The following is a 9028-nucleotide window of genomic DNA, read 5'->3' as shown; positions in this document are numbered from 1 at the left end:
TAATAAGGTCTTTCAAAATTTACCCTGAAGACTTTGATGACTCATTCTACAAGACCAGTGTAATTGCAGAGAAAAGGAAGGAACCACTGGACTTAGAAAAATTGTGGAAAAAGGTTGCTAGAAAAGAAAAGGAATATACTTTTGTGAAGAACTCCTCAAGTGATGTTATTGAACAAGAAAACAATTACAGGTATGAAAATGATCATGCAAAGGTTAATCAAGACAATCAAGAAGTAGAGAATGATCAGGTTCAGACTGAAGAGAATCCAAGCAACCAAACAACTGAAGAAGATCTAACTACTACAAGATTTCAGCATTTGTTTGAAAGCTTGAATATTGGAAACAATGGTGCATCTACTTCAGGACAACATAATGATGAAGCACCAGAATTTCATGATGCAGAGACTGATTTGATCATTGAAGAACCAGAATTCAATGAGTCAAATCTTGACATAACTGTGTCTACAGATATAATTGTTCAAACTTCTTATGTGGAAAAGAATCATCCTTCTGAAAACATCATTGGAGATTTACATGAAAGAGTCACAAGAAGTCATTCAGAAATTGCTAACATCTGTCTTTATTCCTGCTTTCTATCCCAAATAGAGCCTAAGAACATTGCTCAAGAACTAAAAGACAATAGTTGGGTAGAAGCAATGCAGGAAGAACTGGCACAATTCAGAGATCTACATGTGTGGGATCTTGTTGATAGACCAATTGACAGATATGCAATAGGAACCAAATGGGTTTTCAGAAACAAGAGGGATGACAGGGGTTTGGTGATTAAGAATAAAGCTAGGCTTGTGGCACTGGGATGCCTTCAAGAGGAAGGAATAGACTTTGAGGAAGTCTTTGCTCCTGTGGCAAGACTTGAAGCTATCAGGATTTTTCTTACATATGATGCCTCAACGAACATTAAAGTATTCCAGCTTGATGTAAAGTCTGCATTTCTAAATGGAAAGATTGATAAAGAGGTGTATGTTGCTCAACCTCCAGGTTTTGAGGATCCTATGTATCCAAACAGGGTGTATAAGCTAAAAAAGCCCTTTATGGATTGCATCAGGCTCCTAGAGCATGGTATGAGCTGTCAAATCATCTTATTGAAAATGGTTTTCAGAGGGGAGCCATTGACAAGACACTCTTCTACAAAAGAAAGGGATCAGACTTGCTGTTGTTACAAGTCTATGTTGATGATATCATCTTTGGTTAAACAAATGAACAAATGTGTTTGGAGTTTGAAGGGGTGATGAAATCCAAATATAGCATGAGCTCTATGGGAGAAATGAACTTCTTTCTGGGACTGCAAGTTCAGCAAAAGGATGAGGGGATCTTTATTCACCAAACTAAATATGTGCAGGACATCTTGAACAAGTTCAACTGTCATGAATACAAAACTGATTCAACTCCAATGGACACCAAAGAAAAGATGATTGCAGATGAAAAGGGGGAGCCTGTGGATGAACATGAATACAGAGCCAAAATTGGATCTCTGATGTACCTGACTGCTACAAGACCTGACATTATATTTGCTGTGTGTGTTTGTGGAAGATTCCAATCAAGTCCAAAAGTCTCTCACATGAATGCTGTTAAAAGAATATTCAGATATTTGAAGGGAAGACCAGATTTGGGGATTTGGTATCCAAAGAATCAATCATTTGATCTAATTGCCTACACAGACAGTGATTATGATGGCTGCAACATGAGCAGGAAGTCAACCTCAGGAGGATGTCAATTCTTGGGAGAAAGACTAGTGTCATGGCAATGCAAGAAGCAAACAACTGTCTCAATCTCAACTGCAGAAGCTGAATATGTTGCTGCATCTGCTTACTGCACAAGTTCTATGGATTCAGAACCAGATGCTGGATTATGGTTTGAATTTTCTGGATACCCCTATTTTCATTGATAATACTGCTGCATACTTTACTGTAAAGAATCCAGTCCAACACTCAAAGACTAAGCATATTGAAATCAGACATCACTTCATTAGAGACTGTAATGAAAAAGGTTTGATTGAAATGCAGAGAATTGACACAAGTGACAACTTGGCTGACCTATTCACCAAGCCACTTGACAGAACCAGATTCAACTTTCTTCTGAAAGCTCTGGGTATGATCAACTCAGATGAGGTCTGATTGAGGATGTGTGCTTAGTGTGTGTCTCAATATGCTAATTGACTATTCTTACTTGAGATCACATACTTTGAATGTTGAATGAATATGTTGAATGAATATGTTATAAATGTGTTGCTTGTTTACTATTAACTGTTTTGTGCTTAACTGATTATCTGTGCTATTTATGTGTCATTGATGCTAATGATTGTTGGTCAGTTAACTGTTTTGACATTATAATAAGTAGTTTGGATTGCTTAAACTGATTAAATGCTTATCTGATGTCATGAGTAATCACTTGATTATGATTGCTTGTATATGTGTGTTATCTGATCATCTTGATGTTATTAGGATAGGATAGACTATGAATGTTAGAAATGTCTTCTTTTTCTGATGATGCTAAGAATGATTAAGATTTGGATATGTTACAACTGTTTGTATCAAAATATGTCTTTATGTCAAATTTAAAGGTTTCAAATGAATTTTCAAATGAATTTTATGCATAATCACAAATTTTGATCAAAACATGAGCAAGTTGTTAATGGTGTAGAGACATGATAATACTATTCAATTCAAGCTTTAAAGAAGCTTAAAAGAAGGATTTTTCAATGAAAAGTCTCAGGTAGTTATCTTTGCTGAAAATTATGTCATTTGCCTAGTTGGAAGGACATACACCTGTGTATGTTGGGTCCTACAATCTGCAAAGATTAAAAGGATAGCCATTAACCAGAAAACTGAAAGCATTTGGGGCAATTATAACTTTTTTTCTATTCCTTCACTTAAAACTATGTCAATAGCTCTGACTTTGAAAGGATATATATTCACAATGTATGTTTGGTTCTGTTAACCACTTGTGGTCAAACAAAGTAGCCATTTACCTGACAATTAAGAGACATTGGGGTGATTGAATATTAAACTGAGTATATGGGAAATGATAGTACATTGACTACTTAGCCAATCATATGGATTTATTAGGCTAAAAGGACTCTTGGTATAGTCATTAAAATGTATGGTTGCTTTCTCATGATATGTAAAATCTAAGGTTATATAAACATAAAGAATATGCTAAGATTTATGTGGAGTTACATTGTTGTCTATGCATGTTCCTAGATAAATCTTTTCAAATGATAGGCAGAAAAGTGATTATCCAGTCATACACAAGCCTGTTGGTCTTTGGTTACCCAAAATGAAACATCTTTTAAAGAATGACAAAGAACAGTTGTGAACTACTTTCATTTCAAAAGTTTGTCAACCAAAAGTTGATACTTGTTCACAAATTTTTATTAAGAAAATACAAACATGAGGGTTAATAACAGAACTACAAGGGTGGATGCAATCATATAAGTCCTTTAAATATCCTGAATGAAAGGCCTGTAAGTCCGATTTGCGTGGCATGTAAGTCCAACGTTCAACCTCACATATGTTTGTAGATTTGAAAAGAAATATCTTATAAATTTTCAAAAATATGTTCTGTCATTAAAAGTTTTTAACCAAAACCAGGGGGTCAAAGTCAAATTGAGGTGATCTGGAGAAAGCCAAATAAGCCTTGAGGATAGATAAGGAGCATCAGAAAACAATATGTGTTATCCATTGAATTTTCTGCAAAATTAATTGAAATTAATCATATCACCAAAGAAATGAAAGTCATGTTAAGTCTAGACCTGCTGTTGACCTGTCTTTGTAGTCATAATAATGATGAGAATGAAGTATTGAGAAAGCTACTTAGTCAATATGATCCCATTCCTGAGATCTTTTCAGTTTACAAAAGAAATTGTTTTGAATTGAAACATAACTGAAATTTGATCTCTAAATGCACCATTTGCTCTTAAACTATGATCTGTAATGATACATAATTTAGAAATGTCTATGACAAGTGGTTTAAGTCAAACAGTGTTGCATTTTGCCTTTAATAGGTTGAATATGTAAGTTCGGGTAAGGTTTGATGTTCTCAAATCTTTCCGGGCACAAAAATAGTTAAATATGTATTTTCGGGTAAGGTTTAAATGTTTTATAATCTTTCCGAGTACACTTAGATGTTTTTATCTAAGTTTAATATTTTCGGGCATGTTCTGAAGTATTTGATACTTTTCGGGTAGAGTTACTAAATTAGTCACTTTCCGGGCAAGCCTGATTGCTTATGATTGAATACGTATTTTCGGATAAGGTTTTATGCTGTATAACCTTTTCGGGCACACTTAGTTGGTTTTATCTAAGTTTGTCTTTATTGGGTATGATTTGATGATTTGAATTTTCTCGGGTAGACTATCCTATTTAGTTTAGTTCCCAAGCATACCTGATATGTGAATATGTTGATCCTAAGAAGCTTAGTGCTAACATAGGATTGTCGGGCAAGCTCTTTGAAATTTTAGACTATAGTACACTTAGGTGTTTTATATTTAATTTCATTTCGGGCATGCTATGTATTACTTGTGATCATGATTGCTTTGAAATTACAAGTGTTTTCGGGCAGACTTTGACTTCCGGGCACACTTTATATTCCGGGTACACTATTGTTCCCTCAATATACTTGGTAATTTCAAAATTTGACTTTCCGAGTACACTGTCTGCAAGATATCATTTCGGGCACACTTTATACTCTATGGAAGATTGTTCGGGTATACTTTGCATAAGAAGGTTGTTCGGGCACATTAAACATTGTGAAGGTTGCTCGGGCACACTATGTTTCCAAGTATGCTTGATTGAATATGTTCTTAATATGATTGATTGAAAATATCTCTTATTATGATAGGGTTATGCTAGATTAAGCTTCTTAATTTAAATTTAATAAATTTATATGGGTATCTTAATTGATTCCTAGCAAGGATGTTTATTTGATATTTTATACTTGATTAATTGTCTTGTGATTAAGTTCTCAAGAGATCTGGAATTTCGGGTAAGCTTTCTTCATAGTGTCTTGACTTTAAATTATCTAGCTTGACCAAGCAATGTTTGTGAGTAACAAGGAATCGGGTAAACCTTATAAGATTAAAAGAAAATGCTAATCAAGCAAGGTTTAATATTTTATCGGGTAAGCTTTGTGTAAGTGGAAGTATACCAAGTAGACTTTGCAAAGGTTTACTTTTCCGAGTAAGGCTTGCTAAGCCTAAAATGATAAAGAGTTATATATTTTAAAATATCAAGTGGATAATGTTACTATTTGACAGCTAATAATTCACAAAATGACAAAAAGCATTTAAAACCAACTTTCAAAAGGTATATAAGAGGTAGTTAGGCAAAATTTTCAACATTACATTTCCCTCTCTCTCATTCCACTGCAACTGCTTACTCGCAAAGAAACCCAAACCGACCTATCGCATTCATTCTTAATCCAAACCCTAATTTGAATCAGCTCTCTAATTCCGACTCGGTAAGCATTAATAATGTGTTTTCCGATCACGATTAGACTATTATGGGCTTTGATTATGTATTTGATTACTAATATTTTGTTTATGTGGTTAGGTTATAAACTTGTCGAAGAACAGGTTCTTGATGATTTTTCTCTCTTTCTACTTCATTTTTATACCTTGAAATTACTTAAAGTACTCAACTTTATGACTAATTTCACTTTGAATGTGTTGTATAGATATGGCAGAAGAGGAACAACCCAAGTACTTTTTTGAAAAGAAGCATAACATGTGTGCACTTTTGCAAGTCACACCTGACAACGAGCCAGTGGCGAGAATGATTACTTGGATGGCTCGATCGAATGTCAGCTTTGCTTTCACTGAATGTCCTGTCATCTACAGAAATCATTCACTGGATTTCTGGAGATCTGCAGAACTGGTTGAAGACATCAATGGAAAGAGAATCGAAGCAACTGTTGCAAGACAAGAAATACACATAACTGAAAGAATGATAAGAAGATGCTTGCGGTTGAATAATGATGGCCATAATCCAATAAACTTCAATACAACACACCTGATGAGAATATTTGAAGAGATGATGGGTTATCAGGGAACAGTCCATAATGGATAATTTCAAAAGGGAATGTTCCCTATGTTGTATAGATTTCTCATTCACCATGTGATACAGGGATTTGCTCCACGAAAATGATCATGGACTCTGATGAGTCGTGATCTAGCAAATGCCACTGTGGGGATTATATATGATTTGCCATTCAATTTCTCAAAAATGATTTTTGATGGATTGGTATCCAACTTGAAGAAGGCTGAGGTAGATAGATTTTCTGCAGTACCCAAGATTCCTACAGATAATCTTCAACAGTGAATCACAAAATCTACCCACTATTGGCATTACACACCTATTGCAAAATCCTGACACATACAAAAGAATCAGAAATCCGGGTGTGGCCAATAGATTTGACTCAAACATTCCATTTGAGATATTGCCATGGTTGTTGGACCATGACTTGGATGTGATGCCTGTGCTTGAGCTGAGCTTAGAGGAGGAAGAGGAGGTTGATGAGTTGGAGGATGAATATGATGATAATGATGATGGAGATGACGGAGGAGCTGGAGTAGCTATGAATGTTGATGCACCTGATCAGGGGGAGCAACTTGAAGAACAAGAACAACCTATTCCAACACCACCACACATTGATCAACCCATTATACCTTCACCACCACAAACTCCACCACATCAAACCACTCAATCCCCACCCCAAACCCTAACCATTAGCCAACCTGATACATCAACACATAAATCCCCACCTCATACACGAACACCACCAACATCTAGCCCAATTCATTCTGATCCATTTATTCCAAGCCCACCTCATACACAATCACCACCACAATCCATTTTCCAAACCCACACCACAACCCCACAATATGAACAATTTTTTACATCACCACCTACAACACCACCTACTGATACAAACTTGTTGACATTGTTAAAAGAAAATACTGAACTGAAAAGAAGGAATGAGGAGGTGACAATGGAGAATGTTATGTTGATTGAGAAGTTGGTACGAGCTGAAATGAGAATCAAATCCCTTGAGCAGGAGGTTGAGAAGACCTCAGCTGCCCCAAAACAGGGGAAGAATGAAATAATACCAACTGACTCTGGTGTGAATGTTGAGACTGTAACTGGAATAGCTGTAGAGACTGCAGACAGTTTGAAACTAATTATGAATACATATGATGATAGAGAGGAGAGTAGTGAGGAGAGGAGAGCTAAAGATGATGAGTATGAAGGTGATAGATCAGATGTTGGAGAACAAGATTATGATTACAATGATGAAATAGTGAATGTGGAAAGAGATAAAGAGGATGTTGAAGAGAATGTTGGGACAGTGGATGAGAGTGAAAAGATAAATGATGAAGAAATAGTGACTACCACTGATATGGTCACTGATGTGCTGAAAGAAACTCAAACTGATGAAGTTATTCAGGGATTACTGCTACTGAGGAGCCAATCATTACTGAAGGCGAACAACTTGAAAGCTCCAAGAGGGTAGAGTATGACCCTGAATTAGAAGCACTTGAGAAAGAGATTGATGACTATAGACAATCTAATGATGAGGAGGAAGTAGTGCCTAAAAGGATGGATAAAGGCAAAGAAAAAGTCATAGTAGAAGAGCCTGTTAAGGCCTGTCCAGAAAAAGATATTTTGTTTACAGAAGATGCTGAAGCTTTTGCTGCTTCTTTAAGGGAACAAGAAAATATTTTAAGAGAAACAAGGGACAGAGAGATATTGGCCCAAACCATGGACCCTGTAGAGTTGGCAGAGCAGGAAACCTTGATCAACCTAGCCAAGTTTGCAAAAGAAGTTATTGAAGAAGTGGCTAATCAAGAGGTGATTGAGGCCATGATTAAGTTAAAAAGAGATGAGGGAGTAGAAAACTCTCTGGCTATGGTGGTTAGTATGTTTCAACTACAGAGTCAACCTGAAAAAGAATCCCAACAGGAGCCTGAAAAGAATCCTGAAAAGGAAAATGAAGAATCTATTGAAGAAATGTTGGCTAAGGCCTCAAGAATACATGAAAGAGTGGAAAGATTTGAAAAGAAATACTCAAGGAAAAGGAAAGCTACTAATCAGGGCATAAAAGATGATCAGAAAACAAAGAAAGAGAGATGGGATGAAAGAAATAAATGCTATATTGAGACTCCTGATGATGATGATAATGATGCTAGTCCAATTAGGGCAATTCCATTACAGACACTGCAACCAGGTCAAAGAATTCCAGGTGTTCAAAATGTTCCTGATGTGCCCATTAGAATTGAACCAAATACAGAGCATCCACCCTCTGATGAACCCAAGATTGATGCTGTAAATGATTTAACTAAAGAGGAGAATGAATCTAAGGATTCAGATGATGATGATAATCCTGATGATGATCAAGGAAAGAGTACCAAGACTGCAAATGTTGAGACTCCACAAGTAGTAATGACTGATGAGCAGAGAGCAAACATGTTGAATGCTAAAATGAACAATCCTTTGATTAAGGAGCTAAGGGCACTAGGTGTGAACTTTGAAAGTGTGGCTCATATGAATGATAGTGAGTTTAATTAGAGGCTTGAAGAAGAAAATGAAAAGATCAAACGAGCCATGCAACAAAAGAATAAAAATGCTCAGAAACATAGAGAATATCTGAGAAGGCATGGATACTCTGAAAAAGATTTGAGTCATTTCAATCATGATAAACTCCAAGACCTTTACAACAGTGAAAGAGAAAAGGTGATTGAGAAATGTGTAAAGGAGAATGAGAAGACTGAAAAGTTGGAAACTTTGAAAGAGAAGTTTGGAGGGATGTGTGGATACCTGCTGGAGAAAGGTTTGAAGCCTGAAATAGTTGAGAACCTATCTAGAGAATCAGTGTTGGACCAATACAACAAACTGAAAAGAAAAGAAAAACTGAAGAGGGTCCAAACTGAGAGCTCAGCTAAACAATCTGAAACATCTGTTGAGCCTCCAATAAAAAAAAGAAAGATAATGACTCTGGGGAGAAACAGAGAATT

This window comes from Bidens hawaiensis, unplaced genomic scaffold (genome assembly GCF_021521415.1).
Source record: "Bidens hawaiensis isolate Kalapana, Puna unplaced genomic scaffold, B.hawaiensis_p1.1 tig00045122_1, whole genome shotgun sequence".
In the NCBI taxonomy this organism is placed as follows: domain Eukaryota; kingdom Viridiplantae; phylum Streptophyta; class Magnoliopsida; order Asterales; family Asteraceae; genus Bidens; species Bidens hawaiensis.
The sequence above is the reverse complement of the archived record's forward strand: the minus strand, read 5'-3'. Positions refer to the sequence as shown.